This window comes from Ovis canadensis, chromosome 7, assembly GCF_042477335.2.
Source record: "Ovis canadensis isolate MfBH-ARS-UI-01 breed Bighorn chromosome 7, ARS-UI_OviCan_v2, whole genome shotgun sequence".
In the NCBI taxonomy this organism is placed as follows: domain Eukaryota; kingdom Metazoa; phylum Chordata; class Mammalia; order Artiodactyla; family Bovidae; genus Ovis; species Ovis canadensis.
This window is the reverse complement of record NC_091251.1, coordinates 59,854,694-59,879,971: the sequence shown is the minus strand read 5'-3', so window position 1 is coordinate 59,879,971 and position 25,278 is coordinate 59,854,694. Positions and strand designations below refer to the sequence as shown.

At 42.6% G+C, this 25,278-nt stretch overlaps 1 protein-coding gene and 1 non-coding gene across 3 annotated transcripts in view; one reads left to right on the top strand and one right to left on the bottom strand.

Moving 5' to 3' along the window:
• Positions 1-25,278, bottom strand: part of RORA (RAR related orphan receptor A) — an 808,767-nt gene that overhangs the window by 252,077 nt on the left and 531,412 nt on the right. The window lies entirely within an intron of this gene.
• Positions 23,319-23,391, top strand: TRNAG-UCC (transfer RNA glycine (anticodon UCC)). The gene has a single exon. It is a non-coding gene; the product is annotated as a tRNA-Gly (tRNA).

Genomic DNA, 25,278 nt, shown 5'->3' with positions numbered 1-25,278 from the left:
GACGGCTCTGAGCGCACGGGGCAGAGCTTCGTTACCTAATGCAGGACAGACCACCTTGTTGGAGTGCTGTTGGTCTACAAACCCTCCTTCCTTTATTTTTTCCTCTCCCAGTTTCTGTCCGTAATATTGGATGGCGGCAGCATTTTTGAAGGGAGGTATACGGACTAACCAAGAAGCAGGAACCTAGAATTCATTCCCCTCTGAGTGCACTATTGTGAATCTTCAGGCAATGGCCTTGCTACCATGCCCTCTCTGGGACACGGGAAAAGCATCCCACATCCATGTCCTTCCCGCTATAATGGTGGCCAAACCCTGCTACCCCAGAGCTAGATGGTAAACAAGGGTCCTATCTGGGTTGCTAAATTTAAAGTAAACAGAGAGATACAAAAGATAGTCAACTCGATCTAAGTTAGTGATCAAAAATTCCAGACTCCCCAGTTGAAAACATCTGAATGGGACCAATCACATTTCTCAGTAGCAAATTTAACGATCCCCCTTACTGACTGCATTTTTTGCCTAAATAAGTAAGTACCTTGGGATTCTATGTATTGATGGTTCCCAGTGCAATAAAAAACACCTGTGTGCTGGCTGAACTTGACAAGAAAGGAAGCTTTCTGCCAGCCCAGAGCAAGGTCTCCTATTAATTTCTTAAATCGATCCTGGCAATATTATTATCCGGCCTAGGGAAGAACAGCTCTTTACTCATAGCATCAGATTTGAATTTTTTTTTTTTAAACAACAGTCTCTATTGCCCGTAAGGATGACTAATAACTGTCGGCTGTAATTTCCCAGAGTTTGCGGGTATGACTTCTAACAGTGCTCCTTGCGTTTCAATTTGCCATAGTTCGTCTGGGGGACTCTAAGGCTTTCAAACACAATTTAACCAAAACCCCCAGCTGTCTCTCAGTTCAGCCGGGAGAACTTTGTGGTACTCTTGAACTCACTACCTCCGCCCCCACACCCGAGAGTCTCCCTGGACGCTGCTTTCCTTCCCTGCATCACACATCATCAATCAAACAACCAGAGAAACGCAGAAACCTCAGTTCTCAACTGCAATCAATACAACCACCTTTCCTGGGGTAGTGCTGTGTTCGTTTTGAAGGTCACAGAATGAGTCAGGGGCAGAAGAGAGAAAAAGAGGCCACGGGTTCTTTGACTCCGTGTCTCAGAGAGATCAGCTTGTACAGAAAAATAACCTCATTAAAATGGACTGATCGCCGGGGAGCGGACAGTCCCAGTGAACACAATTTTGCCCTATCAAAATACTATTGTGTTATTTTACATCTGGTCTCAAGAGCTAGACAAATAAATTTGCCTGGTGTAAGTTCTGATTCACCAACAGATAAGAGGATAAGAGGAAACTGAAACCACAGTAGCCAAGTACCTCTCGGAGGAGAGCAAGGGTCTGCTTCCATTACAATAACGCTCTTATTTACGCATTCTTATGTACATTATTTCAGTAAGTTATTTACTCATAGAAGCCAGATTTGTTGAGTACTACTGTATGTGAGCCATAGTAAAATGTGTCATGGGGAAGGCAGACGTGGGTATCTTCAAAGAACTTGGTAAATCGCTATTTCTTAAGTGCTCTTCCATTCAAAAAATAATTGCTGGAAATTTTATTTCTGCTATTTATATGAGGCTATTTAAAAGAAACCAGATATAGGAAACATTTAAAGTAAAAAAAAAAACACTATAACAGATGAAGCAGAATAGGCCTTCTTGATTAAAACAAAAAGACATAATCCTTTGTAGTTCAAGCAAAGATGATATTAGCAAAGAGACATCTCTGTGAGAAGCACCTGACCCCCGACCCCAACAGAGCTTCATTCTTTAGGGGTCATTCCTTACATGCTGGTGATTCATTTTATGGAAGAAATCACTATAGAAGATATACAACCAGCTCTTTAGAAACACATCAATTGTAAATAAGCTATACATCTATATTCGCTTGTTTAGTAAATCATTTTGTTATGGATTTAACGCAGAGTCCACATGATCACACTGGCTACATTATACAAATACCTTTCCTACTGAAAACCTATCAAAGAAATAACAATAGCTCATGATATCACTGTTTACTATTGACTCCATTCTCTTTTAGTTTGCCACATACCGTTTATTTTCTAAAGTCCTAAATTTCAAGAAAATTTCTCTGTTATCAACATAATGAAATCACCTGTCATTGAAGAACTGAGTTACTGCTGCAGTAAGCAAACCGAAGTGGAAACGAAATCACAGAGACAGCCCAACAAGCCGAGGTGCAGCTGAAATGGTAGCTCTCTCCTGTCATCTGCTACATTATTTCTTAGAACTTAATACAGACGTATAAGTAAATCGAGTGTTTCTGTCCTGCCTTATTCCTATAGAGGACTCACCTGCAGCTCTCTGAACTTCTGATTCTGATTAACCTTGAAGGGACCTGGACCCAGATGCAAGAGGCTGACGACACCAGAAGAAAGCTGCCTTCTGAAGAGTCAGTTTGTAGCTCACTTTTACTACTCCTGTCTCTCTCTGACCTCCTGGACTCTGGGCCCTGCCCACCTAGGGTATCACCTCCATTTGTTCCTCTGTGGTTCAGCTGACTTCCCTGGACTCATTTCCTTGTTGGCCTGAACTCTACACCCTGGATCCCTCCAGCAAGGCTGGACTCTCATCATTCCCTGGGTGGCCAGGTCCTGCAGTCATCCCAGAAGAATACGGGAAAGGAAGACCACACTTGGCGGATGCAGACCTTCTTGTTCTGCTTCAGTGATGCCCAACATCAGACCCCAGGGTCCTCCTTCCCATTTCTCACCCTTCTCTCTTCATGTTTCACAAACAGCGAGAACATTTCCCAGAGAGGTGATTGGGATACAGTGAGACCTGGAGGAATTCTGGGCAGGAATTCTGCCCAGGAACATGTTACCATGGACTACTGAGTTTGTCTCACCAGATCTTTGCAAAGATGGAGCAAGTCTAGTTGGAGAAGAACTCCGGATGATTGGATTCTCTGCCCTCAAGTTCCTGAGATCTTTAAGGGTGTGGAGATAATGGAACTTCACTTTTCCCATAATAAAACATAGAAGTTTTCTTAGGCTACAGATCTCCTTATCTAAGGAAGGAAGCCAAGTAAAAGAGGGCCAAGGCTAGATTTTATTAAAAATTTAACAGTTAAGCAGCTACATATGGCTTAATATGTGGGCTTTTATTTCAACAATAGCAGCTGCCCTTGGTTTTGATGAGTAAATAGGTCGAAGGATTGACTGAAAAGAGAAAAAATAAAGACCGTTTGCAACTTAAAACTGGTAGAGATAGATAAATGTGAGCCTCCCAAACCATTTACATACACAGCCATTTTCTCTGAAAAGTCAGGAGAAGGGAAAAGCAAAGCAAAAGAAGGTAGGTTGGACTAGTTGAGCACTTTCTCAATGACATAATTTGAAAGATGACTTGAAAAGATTTGAATCTCCCTAAACAAAACAGATGGCAGATTCTAAACAAATAATTCTTTTTGGAGATGTTCATACATCAAATAAATGTGGTATAGACTCCTGACAGGGTAATTCCCTAGTATCCAGTGGGTAAGACTCCAGACTTCCACTGCAGAGGGCATGGGTTTGATCTCTGGTCGGGGAACTAAGATCCTACATGCCTTAAGGCATGGCTGATATTGTAAAATAAAATAATAAATGTATATATCTAGGAAAAAAAACACTCCTGAGGTGTTATCAGGCTCAAAGTGATGGCTCAAGGCAAGCCAGTCTAACACCATCCACGCATCTATAATTCAAATAACAAATCAAGAAGTATTTAACGAGTGCTTACTATGCACAAGATCCTGTCCTTACACACAAGATCCTGAGTGAGGACTGGGGACTATAAGACGGAGCATGGCAAGGCCTCAGTCCTCAGGAGGGCGAGATGAAAGTGGCAGCTTGGAGAATGTGCAGATTGGCAGGGTTCTCCTCCACCGTCCCCGAGGCTAAGAGGTCTATCTGTGTAGCACAGCTAACTCTGGACCCCCTGACCTTGTCTTAGAGAGGCTATATGCTTAGGCAAAGGTGTTCATCCTCTCAAAGCTTAGCAAGATCTGACAGCATGCAATTTGTACACTTCACCTTCATTTTATTATTTTACCCATATTTTCTTTCTACCCTGATTTACTCACTGAATTTTTATCTTGTGTATCGTCTGTACTATTATAAGCCATCTCAATGCCTCTAAGGAAATAAAGAGATTTAAATTCTTAAGAAAAAAATACAACGGCCCTACTCAATCACACAATATCAACAACGATGGTAATTTTTATTATTACGGGTAATGTCTATGGAGTAGTCCAACATGCCAGGCATCATTCTAAGGACTTTATAAGCAGTTTCTCCTTTTTCTTCATGATAATCATGTGAGCCTGTCGTGAATATTATTACTATTTCACAGATGAGGAAAATGAAGCACAGAGAATTGATGTAATGTGCTAGGAGGTGTGAAGCCAGGACTCACACCTGCACACTTTGCTTGCGGAAGGGCTCCTTATGGCTTACTCAGGTTCACGAGCTCTCCGGTTCTGCTGACAGAACACAAGCCCTGTGCTTCCTGTTCTGACTCACCCTAGATTTAACAGTAGGATTCCTAAATGGGCCCTAGCTAGCCTTGGGGCCTTCTTGAATACTGGCCTCATCCTCTCTGTGACCCTTCCCTGACCCTGTGGCTGGGTTAGCAGGAGGTTCCCACATCTGAGCACTTGTATCTCTGGACGGTGAGCTCCTTAAGAGCAAGGGCTGTTTTATCCTCACTTTCAAGGTGTCAGTGCCTGATAGCACATACGAGCCATAACAGCTGTTTAATTAAGGCTGGTGTGGGTTGATGAATGCATGAAGGCTCCATCACTTTGCCACAACCACTGTACAGCTCTCCCAGAGAGAGGCATCCAGATCTCGGCCCCCACCCTCTTGCACTGGTCCATTTACGATGGCAACTGTCGGGAGCTTCACCTACTTTATTTGGATGGTTCTACCTCTCTAGGTGCTGCTTCTAAAATTAAACAACTATTAATCTGTGAGCTGTAAAGCTCACGCACCCAGGTTTTATCAAACACAGAGAAGCATATTTTGCAAGGAGAAAAGGTCTTCTTGATTAGTGATTATAAAATTGACTTGATTTCAATCTAACTTAGTATATTCAAAAGCACCATATTAAAAATTGGAATGGGCACTTTTAATTATCTTATGAGTTCAGGCATTTCAACGTCTTCTCCTGTACTGCCCCCATCTCAATTCATTTTAAAGCAACGCCACCAGCACCAAAGACTTCCCTCTCCTGCTCTGACTTAGTCTTTCCTCTCTCTTATCTTCTATGCTCTTATTTCCTGGGCTACTTTACTTAACAATTAATCATGTTTTACTTAGAGATATAGACTATTGTGTTCAATTATTATTAAACTCTCATGTTGTCATGATCTCCGTGTTTCTGGTCTCCTGTGGAAACTTCTTGACAAGAGACCATTGTGACTTGTGCCTTGCTACATAGTTTAGTCACTCAAGTATTGATTCTATGGGGGTTTGGGAAAGTCCATGGAATGTCATAAAAGGTGACTTGTGCCTCAAATACTGGAGAAGGCAATGGCACCCCACTCCAGTACTCTTGCCTGGCAAATTCCATGGACGGAGGAGCCTGGTAGGCTGTAGTCCATGGGGTCACGAAGAGTCGGACATGACTGAGCAACTTCCCTTTCACTTTTCACTTTCATGCATTGGAGAAGGAAATGGCAACCCACTCCAGTGTTCTTGCCTGGAGAATCCCAGGGATGGGGGAGCCTGGTGGGCTGCCGTCTATGGGATTGCACAGAGTTGGACACGACTGAAGTGACTTAGCAGCAGCAGCAGCAGCAGCAGCGGCAGCAGCAGCAGCAGCAGCAGCAGCAGCGGCAGCAGCAGCAGCAGCAGCAGCAGCCTCAAATAAACTGAATAGAAATGTCCTCCACTCCTGGGTATTTGTAAGTGAAGTGGAAGGAGGTTCTATGGAGCAGATAGCGGCAGAACTGCAGAAGTTCTGGTCGAATAAGAATGGCAAGAGAGGCAGAAGGTGAGAGTGGTGGTGGTAGTGGGTATTCAACATTTATTGAATGGCCGCCTAAGATCAGCACCGGGCTACATGTTTTTTATACTTGATTTCACTTTGATTTCTATTAATAATCCCAACAACTCCCAGATACTCACATAATGCCCCTTTCCTTCTACCTATGATTATAATGAGATTCAGAGAATTGAAGGAACTCAGCCGAGGTCACACAGTGGTGGGGCTGGTATATGATTCCAAGTTTATCTGACTCCACAATTATACTTTTTCCTTTATAAAGCTTTGCAGAGTCACCTCCATCTGAAATGCATGCACCAGCTAGAATCCTCCTTCAGCTGGCAAGGCCAATAAACGGATGAGTTCAGGACCAATGGGGAAGAGATGTGGAAAGGTCTAAGTCCCTAGTCACAATACAATTGTAAAAAACAAAGATGGCAAATGGTCCTCAACAGGTCTTCATAGCCAGTTTTGAGCACTTACTGTAGGCAAGGCAATATGCCCCAGCGCAGCGTGGAACAGACTGGGGACAAAGTCCGATCACCCAGTTACAGACTTGCATCCAGGCCAGCCAACCCAGCAGGCCTCCCTTTGCCTTCCACTTCCACCCAAAAGTCAGCATCCAATCGGGTCTGGAAAAACCCAGGAAAATTGGTCCCCAGCCTCCTTGCCTCCCTCCTATGGGGCTGCAGACACGCCAGGTGTCTGGAGACAGTGGTGTGTGGCAGACGCAACCAGACTGCAGGCAAGCAGGGGGTTAATAGCTCATAAAATAAAACCCTCTAACACAAAAATGTTATTTTAATTGTATTACATTGAGGAGCCCTGAGGGTCGTGGGGTAGATAATCAAAAAGGACAAGGAGGAAATTAAAAAAGGGAAGAAGGCAATCAAAAAGGCCATTTAGGAGAGCCCCTTAATCCTCCATAGAAAGAACACTAATTATACTCCAGAATCTCCTTATAATTAACCCTGATATAAAGTGTTTTTTGAGCAGTAATAACTTTCACATTCACAACTGTTTGGATCGCAAACTCTTGTGAACGCCTCACAAACAGCAGCCCTCGCGGGTTGGCCACCTTTCCTCCCCTGCAAGCCTCACAATTACATGTCCACAACCAGAAAGAAATATTTCTGCCCTCAGCTAACTCCCCTGCTCAGTTGAACTCAGCCCATTGCTTTTTTGGCAGAAATAGCCCCAAGCGCAACTCTCCGTCCAGTCTCTTCCTTGTAATTGCTTCCCTGTGTTCACTGAGCCTTTACTAGGGCTTGGAATCCTGATGGGTGCAAACCCACTGAATTCCCAGCATACCTTCCTGAGCTCACAGACCCCTGCTTGGATGTACCTCCACTCCTAGGCCACTGGGCACACATTGCTGTAATCGTTCTTAACATTTCCAGACAAAAGCAAGGATTCAGACAGACTCTGCCCAAATCCCATCCAAACTCAAGAGCCTCACATTCCTTGCCTTTGACAGCTGATCCCTTATGAACCAAAGCTCCAAACTGTCAACTAGTTCAGGAGCAAAACAGAGCAGGGAAGGACTGCAGACAGATCTATGCTTCAGGTGTGCAGGGATCCTTGGGAAGAAAGATGCCAAGGAAAGACAGCTGAAACCAGTGCTGCAAAGGAAAAAGGCCTGGATAGGTTGTTTGGGCTTTTTTTTTTTTTTTCCTTAAGGCATGAAAAGGAAAAGAGTCTGTCCCTGTCCTCATATGAACTGGCCAGTGCTCTCATCCCACCCAGTAAGAGAAGGAGAAGGATCTCAGATCCCATGAGATCCCCAGGGAGTAGTTTCAATGGGGCACCTGGCTGCCAAGTGAAACCCTAGCAGAGGTTCACAGGGCTCCTGACATTCACTTCCCTGAGAAGGTATCCATCCCTTCTTTGAATGTGCTCTTGGACCAGCCCTCCCCTCCTCCCTCCAAACACAGTAAATGGGTTTGAAAGGTCTGCTTGCTCACAACAGGCTGCCTCCCCCTTTAACCAAAGATTAGGAAACCAAGGTCTGTGGAACACTGAGTCCAGTGTTTTTCCTCTTTATCAAGAGAATGCATGCCAAAGGAATTTTTCCATTTTTTTTCTTGCATGTTATGGGAACTAAAATCTTACTTCTACTTTCCATCTGGGTGATTATTCTTTATGTAGAATTTAACACAATAAGCAGATGCTTCTTTGTTTTTGTTTTTTAAACCCGAATCCATAACTGAGAGACAAATGTTCTCTTACAATTCAATAGTACTGATTAATGATCTCTAATATGCCCAACTGCCCCAGGATCTAGGCAATATGAAATAGAGATTATATTGTCCCTGCTTGTGCAGGGACTATGCTGCTCCCATGCGATTATATATTTGGTTGAGCGGCAAGTTATAGTTTGTTAATACAAACATAGGATGTTGATTCATTTGCACTTTAAAATATCACTACTAAATAAATCATCTGTTTTGTCCAAAACACCTATAGAGACACACAATTCACTTATAAAGTTGAATAAGCAGATTAAAAATGAATAGATTATGGGTCTCCCACTTCTTAATATTTATAAGTACAATGCACATACAAATATAATGCACTAAAGACAGTTAAAAGATCTGTGTTGACACCTTTGCTGTGTTCATTAATTCAACAAGTCCATGCTGAGTACTAGTCATTTCTCAATACCTAAAGGTGAGGCAGGCATAGATCCTGCTCTCAGAAAGCTTAGAGTGTGACTTAGAGAGAACCGTTCACACTTACATATAATCAAATTGCAAATTCACACTTACATATAATTACAAGAGACATGAAGATTAAAAAAAAAAATTTGAGGTTTTTGTTGTTGTCTAGTCTCTAAGTTGTATCTCTTTTGTGACCCCATAGACTGTAGCCCACCAGGTTCTTCTGTCCATGGGATTTCCCAGGCAAGAATACTGGAGTGAGTTGCCATTCCATTCTCCAGGGGATCTTCCTGACCCAGGGATCAAACCTGAGTCTCCTGCATCACAGGCAGATTATTTATCACTGAGCCACCTGGGAAGCCTCGGTGAAGTTGCTAGATAAACATAAAATATTATTTATTTCTTTTGGCAGAGGTCTCCTCTTAAAGTATCCCATCTGGATGGCAAGTGACACTATTGTCTCCACAGACGGGATATTTACAACTTTCTTTGGTGGGGTATTTATTCTATATTTAATTAAAATCAGCAATAGGAGCTGGAAGCCCATAGCAAGAGCTGAAGCTGGTGCTGATCTTTTCCTCTCGCTTTTCAGTGTCCCTCTCTTTGGGATGCAGTCTTCCTCTTTGGCATCCTTTCCAGGTCTGGATGCCTGCACCACTGTTCTCTTTCATCGCAACTTCATCACTAAGGAGACTCATGAATGCCAGTGAAGAGGACGACACATGAACTAGGAAGGCTCAATCCCTCGGCCACTTTCCTTATTCCAGCCTCTAACAATGAATATTTTACAAGGTCTTCTGCAGATGGTTCCTAAACCAAAAGAAAACCCCGTAAGAGAAGAGTTGGAGAGAGTAGGGTCAGGAGTCTTGGGTTCAAATCTTACGTTAATTACTCACTATAGTGACCTGGACAAACCCTTTTACTTCTCTGAGCTTCCCTTTTGTTCATTGTTAAAACTAAACAGCAGCAGATTTCCTGTGTTATATGTATTATGTAATGCAAAGCTCTCATGAGTTATATAAACACATGTGAAGACAATCATAGGCAGGAGCTTTAGTCACGTGCAGGGAATCTTTTTGATAGGCGTCGTGTCTGTAGTGCCTTGAGCAGGTTTGCCCTACTGTGCCAGCAAATGGCACTGAATCCATCCCATTGGTTTGCAATAATGTAAGATAGTCATTTGTTTACTTCTTCCTCTAACCATGCATTTAACTCAACCTACACTTTATACAGTCAGCGGTAGGGATAATAACATAATGTTTTCCACCGGATAATTCCCCTCTCTGCTTTAAAGCTAGTTGCTGACAAAAAGTTTAGTGTCAACATTAAGAAAATTCCATCTCTTGGGGTAGTAACACTAAAGCCCTAAATCAAAGTAGCCCTTGTCATGACCTGTCACTCCTTACATTTCTCTCTTGTTGCAGAAGGAAAAAAATAAGTAAAGCCACAACAAGAGTAAATAGCTAGTGTGCGGGAATCAGTTTTTAAAAAGCAGACCTTGATATCATTTAAAAATAGTCAGCAATTCCAAACGAGGCCCCCAGCGTCTTATCTTCCTTCAGCTGACCACAGGAGAGGGCCTACAGCAGAAGATGCTAGAAAGCCTTCATCATGATAAAGGAAGATGGCTTTCCTTGCTCATTTCATGTGTGTGTACAGGACCCTGGGAGCTAGCAGCTGGAAAGTTTAGTGTTATCAGGGACAATAGGAAATGCCTTTCTCCTCACTCGGAATAACTGCATTTGGTCCAATGACCTTAACATTTCATGGCCTGATTTCTTTTGATGTTCTCTTCCAATTAATTTCAATCATTCTTTCCTTAAAATATAGAGGTAATATATGCTGTCAGTAAAAGCTAAAAAATACAGTCAGATGTAGAAATAAAAAATCAAAAGACTCCATCCATTTCCCCAGACATTCCCTAATACCTCTTCTCTCTTCTAAGGTAAAAGTTTTGTTTTGTTTTATTTATTTGGTTGTGCCGTGTCTTAGTTGGGGCATGTGGAATATAGTTCCCCAACCAGGGATTGAATCCTGACCCCCTGCCTTGGGAGAGTGGAGTCTTAGCCACTGGACCACCAGGGAAGCCCCTAAGCTAATTGTCTGAGTGTTCACTTATACTTTTCTTTGCATGTTGTTTTGTAATTGTTTTACTGAATGATATATCACAGATCGGTTTCCAAGTTAATATATCTATATTTGCATCATTCTTTCTAACTGCTGTATAGTATTACTTGGAATAAATTGAAAGGCATGTTAAAGTCTAAATTGTTATGTCTCAGCAGTCAGCTACTTTATGTAGGAAAGGAATACTTTTTCAACAGGAAAAGGCAGTATTTACTGTAAAGAACAGTATTTACATTGCTTCTTGACAATAATCTGTCACATATTAAGGTTAGGCAGTAGCAAGTAGTGAAGCAAATAGCAAATCAGTCCATCATTTTTACCTCAAGAGATCTGAGAACTCTGATGGGCCATTTAGGGTGAACAGCTATTAGCAATGGTGAATATGGTCATCTGAACATGTGTCAAGGAAAGGGCCATGCCCCAAATCTCCAAATAATACACCTGAATTTCACCAAAAGAAATTCAATCCTTTGGTCTAAACATGGCTAACTCTGAACATTCTCTTTAAACATGCATGTTTTCCGAATGAGAGACCACTTGGTTGGATGCTTTCCTCCCCAGGAAGCATGATTCAACCTGAAAATGCTGAGTGTTTGTGGTGGAAGAGAATTCTAAAACTGGGGAAGGGCAGATACAAGAGAAAGAGGATGTGAATAAAGAAAAAAACAAAAATAAAAACAGTAGGATTTCCAAATTAGCTGAAATGTCAGTCCCCTTCCTACAGATGGGTCCCAACTGCTTACAAGCAAAAGTTAATTTCACCAAGCAAATAAAAAGAGTCTCTTATGAAGGTGGTGACTTTCCTCTGTGGACTAGAACAGAAGAGAGATGGAGAAATACATGAGTATGCCATCACTAATCTACTGCAGCATTCTTTTCCACTGAACCAGGACTTGGCCTCAGATTTCTTCTGGACTCAGTGCTCCAGGTAGCTACTACCCAGTGACTCTCGTTGGTGCCCCAAACGAAAGCCAGTTTGTCATACAGTCATGGGAGTCGTTGGCTCCATTAAAACCAACCACGGGCTTGAATTTCACAAGTAGACAGTAACTGTGTGTGCGTGCCTGGGTGCTCAATCGTGTCTGACTCTTTATGACCCCATGGACTGCAGCCCACCAGTCTCCTCTGTCTATGGAGCAATGGCATAAGATTAAAGTTGCTGTGGGGATTCTTTATCAGCCAAGCATCTGCAGAGGACACATCCCAGGACAAACAGAGCTCTGAGCTAACAGACTGGGATCCTTCCCCACCAAAATGGAAGCTGTGTGTGGGAAAAGACTGCGTCTCCCTAGAGCCCAAGAGAACATCCAATGTATATAGCAGGTACCGCGGTGAATGATCACCCAAATCAAGCATGCAATAGAACAAAACACATCTCCAGCAGACACTTGGTCCAAGAGGTCTTGAGAATTAACAAAAAGTTTGCCTTAAAACATCTCATTTGGACAGTGCAGCCTCTACATATACACCCTGCCTCAACTCCCTGTGAATTAGATATTGTCAAAGGATCTCTTATCTAAAATGATGATACTGTGTAAAAATATATATATATAATATGGCAATCATCAAGGAAGGCAGAAATGGAATCTGACAGGAAGGGCATGTGAGTGTCCAGTTGTTGGGTAATGTAAGATGGATTGGGAGGTGAGAATAAGCCAGCACCTTCCAGATTGTGCAGAGGTGGTGAAGCTGGCTGCCTACTCAGTAGTCAGGCTGCAGCTTTCCTCCCTGTGCTGAAGCCTTAACAAGTAACTGACTTCCTGCGCACTGAAGAATCTGCCATCACATTTAAGGAAGCCTTCCTGGAGGTTCAGGGCAGAAACTGTCCCAGTCAAAGAAAAAAAAAAATTCAGCAAATAAAAAGACTTCACCTGATTTGACCACCTTTGTTCATCACAGCAGAGGGAGGTAAGGCAGGGCCAGGTAGCCTGTTTAGGATGGGATAAACAATCTCTTTGTCTCTCTCACACATACACACAGCTACCCACAAATACACCCACACACATACACATGAAAACATACACATGTACTCACATCCACATATGCTCACACACTCACATATCCACACACATACACATGCATTCACACAGACATCCACTCACATCTATGCACACACTGACACATACACACAGACACCCACATACACTCACACACACATGTACACAAGAAAACACACACACATGCACAGCCACATTTACTCACACACCTGCTCACTCACACATCCACACACTGTCCTTGTACTATTGCCAGCTCACAGAGAAGCAGACCCAGATGTTGCCCCTCCCCCTTATATTCTTTTCCTTCTCAACAAAAATGGCTCTCTTTTGATAGAAATCACCTTCTTCTAAAGGGACAGTGTCATCAACACCAAGCCCCAGTGACTGTGAGGAAAATAAGCACACACCTGCTGTGCCATCGGCCCCTTTATTGGCAAGATGGTATTAGCCTGTTCCTCTGGAGGAATTCTGGCTCAGAACTTTTATAAGTAGGAGACTCAATTATGCTTCTTAAGGGCTCCCTAAATTTGGAAATAGAGCTAAATAAGGAAATACATTAGTCAATGTCCTTTTCAACCTCCTCCCCTACTTGTTTCTCAATCATTTTTCTTTTTGCTTTCTTGGGGTGATTTAACTTAGGAAAACTGCCAACTGTAGCACCATAAGCAGGGCACTGTATTGAGATGAGAAAGAGGAAAAAATAAATGCCAAACATAGGTCTTCTAAGTATGATCAGCATATGGTTAAGGCTTCACCAAACCAAGTCACATTAATGCTGAATCTACTCAAGGGTAATCAGAATCACAGTGAGTTTCCCAAGAAAGAAAACATTTCAATAGAGGAGATCTTTAAACTTGAACTAAAGTGCAAAGAGTAATGTTGCTAACACTTGGGGATTACAGAGGTATCTCCCAAGAGAGTCTAGGGAGGTAAAAAGAACATGGCCTGGTACATGGGGATGACCCAGAAAGATGTTATGGGGAGGGAGGTGGGAGGGGGGTTCATGTTTGGGAATGCATGTAAGAATTAAAGATTTTAAAATTTAAAAAATAAAAAACTAAAAAAAAAATAAAAATAAAATAAATAAAATTTAAAAAAAAGAAAAAAAAAAAAAAAGAAAAGAACATGGCCTGAAAGGTTAAACTTGGTGATCCCACGTAGTCATGGCAGAGATAAGCAGTTACCTTATACAGGTCTTTCTGGAAGCAAAATTTGATACCTGCTTGAATTTAGAAATACATCAAAACAAGGTATGACCATTAAGACTGGCCATGGAAGCGGCGAGAAAGGAGAGTTATGGAGATAAGCTTGGGAAACGCCCTTCTAGGGACTTTTCAGGCTGAAGACCACAATCAGTTGTTGCAAGTGGCAAGGAAATAAGTTTAGCTGCCTAATTTATGTGTATTCAAATACATGCACACATATGAGTATTGGAGTTAGGAGAGAGAGGGAGAGGTGGAGGGGTGGATGAACGAAGGGAGGGAGGGATGGACAGAAGGAAGAAGGGAAGAAGAGGAAGAGAGAGGGGAATTGAGAGGAGAAAGTAGAAGAGAAGAGAGGAAAGCAGAGGGGGAGGAGGAGAAAGGGAGAGTGAGGTGGATACAGGAGATGTGACTCTGTTGACTCTTCAACCAGCCCCTGTTTTTGAGCCTTATTAGCATCTCTCTGTGCTTCATGATTGTCAGCGCTTAAATAAAGCTATTGTTCATTCAATATGACCCCTAACCAGTGTTTCCAAGTTTGATCCTTAGGCCAGAAGCATCAGCATCCCCTGGGAATTTGTTAGACATGAAAACTTGGGTCCCACCCAGCCCTACTAAATCAGAAAGTCTGTGGGTGCGGCCAGCAGTTTCTGTTTTAACAAGCTCTCTCAGTGATCCTGATGCATGATAAAGTCTGAGGAAGAAGAAGAAGAAGAAGTGAAGTCATTCAGTCTAGCCCGACTCTTTGCGACTCCATGGATAGTAGCCTGCACCAAGCTTCTCCGTCCATGGGATTTTCAAGGCAAGAGTACTGGAGTGGGTTGCCATTTCCTTCTCCAAAAGTTTGAGAACAACTGCCCAAAACACAAGTCAGCTACTGCATCTTTGGAGCTCCACCGAAGAAATAGCTGGAGGAATCTCTGATTTACATAAATACAGGAACATTCGGGTTTTATACATCAGTTTGAGAGCTTGAGGGGTTTGGATCTGTCTTCACATCTCTGAATATTGCAAAGACAAGTCTTTGAGCCTAGAGGGCTGAAAGGTGATCATGGCCAAGAGGAGAGAATCACTAAGGTAATGACCTATTGTTAATCTTCTGGACACCTGATCTCTCCATATGCTTGAGAGGAGGGAGGTTCTCCTCCATTTTTAGACACTTAAAGAAAAATAGGTTTCTGTGATTTAAGAGAGACCCACACATTAGTACCACACTTCAGAAAGGTCTGGTGCACGCTCCCAAAAGCCCATTCAGCACTGTGTATAACATCATGGTGACCCTGTGGCCACTTTCAGGTGGGGCTACAAATTTCTGTGATGCTTTTAACAATGGCTAACTAAATTGTTTTCTTGCAATCCAATATCTCACTCTGGTGTGTGTTTCTGTACTACTTGTATTGTTTCATGTTCTTTGCTATGTGCACTCAGAGTTGACTTGTAGATAACTGTGGGCAGCACAGCTGGGTATAAAAGAGTTATTTAATGGTGTTATTTCAGGTGTGCACCTTAGCCATGCAGTTTACAAAAGCAAATCCCTGTGAGGTATAAAGCATCAGAGAGAAAAAAAAAAAAAACAGTCACTGATATCTCTGTAGAAGACAGAAAGAAGCTGAGTCACTGAGCCTGCAATTCAAGAGAAGGCAAATATATCACAGAACAAAGACTGAACCTCCACCCTGGGTCACAGGACATCAGCTTCAGAAATGTTCACCAACACAGAAAGATTTGTTGCTTACGATAAAAGACATCTGTGAAATGTCTTTCACTGAACAAAGCATCATCTGACCCCTAACTAAACATAGCTTGCTTTATAAAAGGTTGTTTTTTTTTTTTTATATAATATTGCCAAACACTATTTCTGTAGCTCTTTGAAGAAGAGTTAGTGTTATTGAATCTGTGGCAGACATCATTCTAATCTGTGTCTGGAAAAGTATATCACTTAACACTTACCTGACTAATTTGTTATTTAGAGATAGAGATTAATGCCATTTAATCAAAAACAAAGCAAAACAGCTACACTACTGAGTGCCTACCAACTGTAGCATAGTGCTAAGCACTCTTAGGAAAAATAGAAAGGCAGGTACCATTTTGGCTTCCAGAAGAGATAAGGTACTCAGAAGTTCAGTACTGAAACATTTGTGTTTGGAGAAGGTTCATGTGAACTGGAATGTGGCAGGAGAAAGTTCCATGGAAGAGATGAGCTTTGCTTAGTAAGTAAAATTTAACAAGGAGGTTTGGCAGGAAATAAAAGCAAAGGAAAATAACCAAGACAAGAGTTGGCATTTTTAAAGATTAAAATTCAATTTCTCACTTCCATTTGGGATGAAAAAAATGCAAGCAGCAAAATCACCAATAGGAAGGTTGATTATTCACCATCAGAGAAAGATGTACTGACTTGACTGTCCACACCCAACTGAATGTTCTATTTTGGATTGTAAACACCAAGTAGATGAAATGTATCCATGCCCTTCACACCAGGGCATCATCTATCACATTTCAGCTTTTAACTTCCTAATTATCTTGCTCCCTCATCACCTCTAAGAAGTCACCCAGGGATCAAATGGATGCTATCATTGAGGAATCAAACAGATGCTATCAGGTGCAAGGACTGAGTCTGGGGGAAGAGTTGTGCTGGTTGTGGGGGTTGGAGGGAAAGAACAGGGATGTCAGTTCACTGCTGGCTAAGTATAGGGCCCAGATTCAATCTCCTGCCTTTCCCCCTGGTCCCAAAGTATACTGGAATAGTACTTCCTGGTTGTGCTAAGAGCTTTCATCTTTGCAATGTCACCTGGTTATAGGGACCTAAGGCGGATGACAGGTGCCAGCAGCATGACAGGAGGTCAGATTTATCAAGGAAAAAAATCTCAAACACAATCCCTTCTGTCTCTCTCTCTCTGAAAGGCATTGAGAAGAGGGGCCCTTTGGCACTTAGTGATATTAGAAAAAAGGACTTCTCCTCCCAGAGGAAGACCTTTGCATATGCCAGCATTCAGCTGAAGACTTTTGGCTTCCATTTCTCAGTCCATGATCTCTAATTTGATATTCTCTGATTTAGACACACTCTGATCTGATATTCTTTTCTTCCCCCTCCTGAAAGCTAATTACATTTGCGGTATGATGATTTCCGGAGCATCTTTGAGGAATTGTGAGTCTGCTTTTGTGGCACTGTCTATAGTGTATGATTTGTGGGCCTGACTCACTCTCCCCTACTAGAACATCAGCTCCCCTGGATTAATCACCTTGGCATTCTCCAGCTACCCAGTACAGAAACGTACCCAGCAAAAGTGCTCAGTGAATACACAGCAGGGAGACTTCAGGTTCTTTCCATTTCTGCACTGCAGAAGACAGAGTCTTGTTAAATCTTTATTAATTGATTCTTCCCACTTCCACCCTCTGTACCTTTTCTTAGACCTCCACCCCCCCACCATGCAGCTGTTCGTAAGTGTCTCAGCAACCAAGTATATTTCCACACCTGAACCCCTGCAATGCCTTGATCCTGGACAACCCTGTTATAATCATTTAACAGTTACATATCACTAGAGAGGATGCTAATGGGGTAACGAGGAAGGGAGCAGTTTGCTTAGACTGGGAGGAGGGTACCATTATGTTATTCGCATCTTGTAGCTAAACTACATGACATCCCTTTTGGGAAAGTGATGGTGTCCACTCCAGTTTCCAGGAAAGAAGATTCCATGACCTCAGGCAGCCCTTTTCTATGTTAAAAATGCATTCTGTTCCCTACGAACTGTGGGATGGTGTTCTCTTGCACCTATTAGCTACAAAGACCAAGTGAAGGCTGATGTCTAGACCAGGGCTTCTCAAAGTCTGGCCCCTAAACCAGCAGCATCTGTATCACCTGGGAACTAGGGAGAAATGCAAATTCTCAGGCCCTCTCTCAGACCTACTTAATCAGAAACTCTGGGGGTGGGGCCCAGCCACTGGTGCTTTCAACATGCCCTCCAGGTGACTGTGATACTCAGTACAGTTTGAGAATGACTGGTATACAGACTGGGAGTAGGGAGGTTCAAGTGTACATATTGCTCATCAATGTAGAATTACCTTTTGTTTGAACCAAGTTTCCTCTGTTTACTGCTGCTTGTCAGGAAGAAATATTCACTTTAATTTCACAGTTTTGTGTGAACTGTCAGTTGGAGAGGATGGGATACATTTTCATAGGCCACTAGGCTTGTGGAAGCTCAGGCTATTTGACTCCCAAGAAGTCAAATATGTCATACCACAAACTAATTAATGAATTTGTCAAGAGCTGTTCCCCTTTGTGAGGATTTTAGCCAAGACTTCAGTGACAGCCCTCCACTTTTATGGATTTTAACTGAGTAATTAATAGGATAACAGTTACAAGTGCAAGTTAAGTGCATATTATTTCCACTGGATTGGGTCATAAATAAGTCATATAGCTTTAAAAGTGAATGAAAAGAGACAGTAGAAAAGAAGGACCTATTGGGAGCTGAAGGAGGGAGGCCAGACTTAATTTTAAGCTGTACCTTCTCATTTTCGTGAGGCAAGCCATCCATAGGGGACCAGCTGAGACCATGGTGGATTCTGTTTCACTTTGTGCTTCAGCACGAAAGTATCTGCACGAAGACAGTCTACCAAATGGAGACATTCCAGAGCCTCTCTTTCCACAGAAATCAAAAGTGAAAACAGTTCAAAACGCTGGAGGTAAGGGGGAGGGACAGGACAGCAAAGCATCGGGAATATTTTGCAACACAGTTACATAGGCTATTGGACGTTTGATCTTTTTTATTTTTCCCTTAGTACCTGGGCCAACTCCCTCCCCAGCCACAAATTCCAGGGCTTCTCTCTAGCAATGGAGAGACCTCTCAATTCAACTCCTTTTCCGAATCAATGCCAGGCCTCAGGGCTGCATCACATTGCTGGTGGGCCCCGAGCGCTTTTATTTTCACAAGCCCTTTCCTCAACAACAACAGCAAATTTATAATTATATTTGAGGACTCGATTGGTATAAAGACAAATGTAACTCAGGCTGGGTATTATTATATATTTATTATTACAGTCACTCAAAATTCAAACATTTTATTGGATCCTTAAAAGTATTGCATGCCTGTCAGTAGCTTCCTAGGGCTGCTGTAACAAAGTTCTGTAAACTAGGTGACTTAAGCATCAGAAATTTACTATCCTGATAGTACCGATGGTCCTACATGCAAGGCAGCAAAGGACACACAGACGAAAAGAACAGGATTTTGGACACAATAGGAGAAAGTGAGGGTGGGAGGATTTGAGAGAACAGCATCGACACATACACTACCAAACATAAAACAGAGAGCCAGTGGGAGTCTGATGTATGACCACCTTGGCGGGGGGAGGGAGGGGGGAAGGGGGTTCAAGAGGGAGGGGACACATGTATACCTGTGGCCAATTCACACTGATGTATGGAAAAAACTATCACAATACTGTAAAGCAATAATCCTCCAATTAAAAGAAAAATCAAAGGGAAAAAAGTCTACTATCTCAGAGATCTGGAAGCTAGAAGTCCAAGCTCAAGTTGTCAGCAGGGCTGTGCTCCCTTTGGAGGCAGTAGGGAAGGAAGTGGTCCAGGCCTCTCTCCGAGGTTATCGTGCTGCCTAGGTCTGAGACGAGAGAATTTTAATTCTCAGCCTGTGTCCTCCCCATGTGCGTATCTGTTTTCAAACTCCCGCTTTTTATAAGGACACTAATCATGTCAGGTTAAGGGACCGCCGTACTCCAATATGACCTCATCTTAACCAATCACTATGAATGTGACCCTATTTTCAAATAAGGTCACATTCTCAGGCGCTAGAGATCAAGGATTCTGAGGGGACACAATTCAACCCATTGCAGGGTCTATGCCCTGTGTCTGCTGGAGAAATTGTCCATGCAAAGATTTCTCTGGGATGCTAAAGGGACGATGCAGTTCTGGGGTTTCCAAAGTATCAGAAATAAGAACCCAGAGGTGAAAGCGGGAGATGTTTTACATTTTGTTTTAACCTCTTTTATTAAAAAATAAGTAAATAGACAGGTTTTTTGTATAACTGACATACAACAAACTGCATAGCTTTAAAGGGCTTTACACATACATATGTCAAAGCTGATCAAATAGTTTGGTTCTATTTTTAAAAGAAATACTTCAAGCTTAAAAAACACTTCAGGAGGACTGTTCTGGTGGTCCAAGTGGTTACGAATCTGCATGCCAATGCAGGGGACACAGGTCTGATCCCTGGTCTGGGAGGATGCCCCTGTCACGAGGCAACTAAGCTGGTGTGCCACAACTACTGGGCGCTAGAGCCCAGGCTCCACAAGAGAAGCTGCTGCCATGAGAAGCCCACACACCACGACTAGAGAAAGCCCTCATGCCACAGTTACTGACCCGCACAGCCGAAACTAACTAAATAAAAATGTTTTCAAAAATAAAAATTTTAAAACAGAATACTTCAAGGGAGATTTTCTGTGGATCAGCTCAGTCTAGAGGGAAGTTAACTTCTCCCAAGGCCGCATCTCCAGTAAGTCCAGGTGAGCCCTAACCTGCCTCAGTTCCAGGTCAGGAGCCAACCTTCCTTCACTCTGAGGTTTCCATCCTGAACACTTGCTGCTTGCTTCTTGGAGCTGTGCCCTCCAAAGAATTGAGAATCGACACAATTTCTTTCTTTCTTTTTTTAAAATCTGATCTTCACAGAGGCAATGTACTTCTCATGCTTGTTTCCCCATGTTAACCCTTTTCTTTCTCCTGCAAAAAACCTTCAATTTGCCCCTGGGTCTTAATGGATGTTCCAGCTGAAGAGAGAGCTGTGTCTTTTGTCCCCAGACACTACCTCTTTTCCCCGCTCCTCTATTAAGAAACAGAGAAAAAGGCTGAGGGAGACTGGGAAGGATACCCGAGATGATCACTCCCTTTGTTCCTTCCATTTTTAAAGTTACTATCAGCCCATGGCAGCAAAGGCCTCCAAATTCTTTCTCAGTCACTGGTTCAACCGTTTCATTCCCAAAGGATTCTAGAAACCCAAACAAAGTGCTGGCTGTCCTTCTTGAACCATCCCCCTCCCAATCAAAAATCATCTCACACAAAAACAGCCAAATAAAGCAGCACAGCCTGTTGCCCACAAAGTGAGAACTGAACAGTCCATGGGTTTGGCCTGTCCCACTGAAGCTGCAAAAAGCTCCAGCTCATTTGTAGACACACAATTGGGTCTGCCAGCACCATTCACAGACCTGGATGTGAACTGGAGCCTAAGCTGTGGTAAAAGGCACCCAGGACAATGCCAGTTGGGCTGTGTCAAAAACCAGGCTGTCCCTGAGAGAAGGGTCTCCTAGAGAGTAAATAATAGTAACGGCTTTGAGGGCATGTATGCCAAACATGAGCATTCCATGTTCCCATGGAGGAGCACTGGATACTACCTTAGGAAGGCTTTTTCTCTCTGCACAAATTGTAATAAAACAATGGCAATGGTGACTCTTGAGTCATAAATCTCTCAGGTCTCAGTTCATTTTTTAAAAAATGGGATATAGTTATATACATACACAAGACTCAATGACTTGTGAAAGAAGCTAGCTCTCCTTTCTCCTCAAAAGAGATCCTCAAGTTGGTTGACCTACCAGACTCAGCCCAGAGCTTGAGCAAAGAAGCTGTGGTCCCTTTTGAGGCTGTTCACGCAGATCGTCTCTATTTCCTGAGTGGTGTTCAGTACCTATAAAATATAAGCCCCAAATGTCCTGCTTGGGCAGCAGAAATGGTGTGTTTTAGAAGGAATGCACAAGAGACTTCCCTGGGAGTTCAGTGGTGAAGACTATACTTCCAGTGCAGAGGGCAGAGGTTTGACCCCTGGTCGGTGAACTAAGGTCTAAGATCCTGCATGCCATGCAGTAAGCCAAAATTAAAAAAAAAAAAACAGATGAAATGGATGACCTCAGCTCTGGGTCAGTATAGGATGAACTGCTGGAAATGTCCCAAGGTCCTCTCCAAATGCTTCAGCTAACTAAACCTACACAACACTGACCATGAGCAAATCATGTGCGACAAGAAGAGATGATAGTTCAGTGGACAAACAAACTCAAATTCCACTTCTGGCCAGAAACTTCACTCTACACAGGACAGACTTCCCAGGACAGTGTCCTCAGGAACAGTGGCTTCTGTGTCCTATGACCGTGAGCTGTCCTTTACCTTGGAGCAGCTGCCTGTGCATCCGTGTTTCTCCCTCCCAGAAGAGGAATAAGACAGTTTCCTCTGTCTCATAACAATGGCTTTCATGAGGCCACCAGCTTCAGGCTTTCCTTCTACAGGCTATAATAACCAGGATTAGGGCAAAGTGAAATGGGAAAATACCTCGTTGGGGTGAGAGTTTCCAAGGAATGGAATGAGGCAGAGGATAAGATCAGACTGAAGGAAAATTCTCTGCAGAGACCTTGGGGCCAAGCTTCACCGACTTAACGGGTTCCAAGGACTTGGCTGTGGGGCTCCAGCCCTCTCCCTCCATTCTCATCTTTATAGTCTCAGGGCCTGTCTTACCCTTCTCACCTCTTCTTTATTTATGTGGAAGGGCTTGGCAACCTTACTTTCTTTGTCTGCTTTTCCTGACTTCCTAAATGGCTATGGTTGACACTCTCCTCCCAACATGCCTCACGCTAACTGTGCAAATCTCCTTGGGAACCAACATGTCATCCCTTGCCAAATTTCATCAGAATTTGACCTTTCCTCCCAAATGAACAAAAGCTTCTCTCACAACATTTATGTAACTCCTGCAATCTGACCTCCTCCAGGAAGCCACTCTAGATTGATTAGGGAGAAATGCAAGTGATTCCCTTGGTCCCAACTGGGGGAAAAAAAAAAAATATATATATATATATATATATATATTTCTCCAGCCACCACCAAGTTCCCAGATTATCCCGTCTCTGTCACAGCCAGTGAATGCTGTTATTGTTTTTAAAAAGTGAAAGTAAATTTAATGTTTTATCCATCATAAAAATGTCAGATGCTCATACTTAAACAGATACATAGATGCAGAAATTTGTCTGAAGAATATATAAAAAAAAAACCCACACAAACCCACTATACAGAAATAACTTTTTACACGATACATTTCTTTCCATAAATGCATTTACTCTTGATGGATATTGCCTCTAGGACATAGACAAAAATGAAGCTAATTAACATAGCAAAGGGTAAGTAGCTACTCATTAATTGGTCCTATTTACATGCCAACCATGAAAAGATCATTTTTATGCTTAAGCAGAAACTTCAAGCTTGACTAGGATTGTCATTAAGAAAACAGTGAGTGGAAACTTCCCTGGTGGTCCAGTGGCTAAGACTCTGCACTTCCAATGCAGGAGGTCTGGGTTCAATCCCTGGTCAGGGAACTAGATCCCACATGCACAACTATAGATGCCACGTACTGTAAGAAGGTCTTGCATCTTCCACAACTAAGACCTGGCACAGACAAATAAATAAATAAATGTTAAAAAAAAAAAAGGAAACAGTGAATGGAAGTAAGATACCTACTGTGAACTGAAACAGGAATGAAGTTCAGTCCTGCTATTCCTTTGCTAGAGACACTGATGAGTGTATTAAGGGGGGGAAACACTGGTTTGAGTAAAGAGTGACTGAGGTTGACAGACGAAATGCAAACAGGCCTGGTGAGCAAATCTTTCAGTCTTTCTTCCCAATATCAGAAAGCATGAGTCTAAGTCCAAATCTAGTGTGAGGATCTGCCAAGCACAACTGATGCATTGCCTTGAATATGTGAGGCCACCATCTCTATGTCATATGCATATGTGATCAGGATAATAAAAGAATCACAGGGTCTGTCTCTCTCCTGCCCTCTAGGGAGAAGACAGCCTTCACCCAATTTGTTCCTGGGCCTTGTTGTTCCAATCAGAGTAATTGATTGGGGATGAAGGAGCCTAAAAGGTGTTGAGACTAACTGGTCATGCTGGAGAAACCAGACTCATGGAATTGGAAATAGTAGATTTGGAGGAAAAGAGACAAGTGAGAGAAGGTTAAGAATCAGAAGACACTGGGCTTGAGAAAAAGTCTGAAGATCTTTTTCTCTTTTGAGGAGGGGAAGTGGCTAGGGCAGCTGTCATATTGTGATGGATAGTATTTTGGGAAGATAAAGAGATATTTACAACACGTTGGCCAGCTGATGCGAAGGGCCAACTCATTGGAAAAGACCCTCATGCTGGGAAAGACTGAAGACAGAAGGAGAAGGGGGCGACAGAGGATGAGATTGTTGGATGGCATCACCGACTCAATGGACATGAGTTTGAGCAAGCTCCAGGAGATAGTGAAGGACAGGGAAGCCTGGCATGCTACAGTTCATGGGGTTGCAGAGTTGGGCATGACTTAGGGACTGAACAACAAAAACAAAGAGCTACTTCAGAAAATCTCCTATAAACTATAGATGGAATCTTTCCCTTAAGATTTTCTGAAGAAATGTAAAAAAAGATACAAATTGCTCAATTCCAGAAAAATAAACGACCCAATCTAAAAATGGGCCAAAGAACTAAATAGACATTTCTCCAAAGAAGACATACGGATGGCTAACAAACACATGAAAAGATGCTCAACATCACTCATTATTAGAGAAATGCAAATCAAAACCACAATGAGGTACCACTTCACACCAGTCAGAATGGCTGCAATCCAAAAATCTGCAAGCAATAAATGCTGGAGAGGGTGTAGAGAAAAGGGAACCCTCCTACACTGTTGGTGGGAATGCAAACTAGTACAGCCACTATGGAAAACAGTGTGGAGATTCCTTAAGAAATTGCAAATAGAACTACCTTATGACCCAGCAATCCCACTGCTGGGCATACACACCAAGGAAACCAGAATGGAAAGAGACACATGTACCCCAATGTTCATCGCAGCACTGTTTATAATAGCCAGGATATGGAAACAACCTAGATGTCCATCAGCAGATGAATGGATAAGAAAGCTGTGGTACATATACACAATGGAGTATTACTCAGCCGTTAAAAAGAATTCATTTGAATCAGTTCTGATGAGATGGATGAAACTGGAGCCGATTATACAGAGTGAAGTAAGCCAGAAAGAAAAACACCAATACAGTATACTAACACATATATATGGAATTTAGGAAGATGGCAATGACGACCCTGTATGCAAGACAGGAAAAAAGACACAGATGTGTATAACGACTTTGGGACTCAGAGGGAGAGGGAGAGGGTGGGATGATTTGGGAGAACGGCATTCTAACATGTATACTATCATGTAAGAATTGA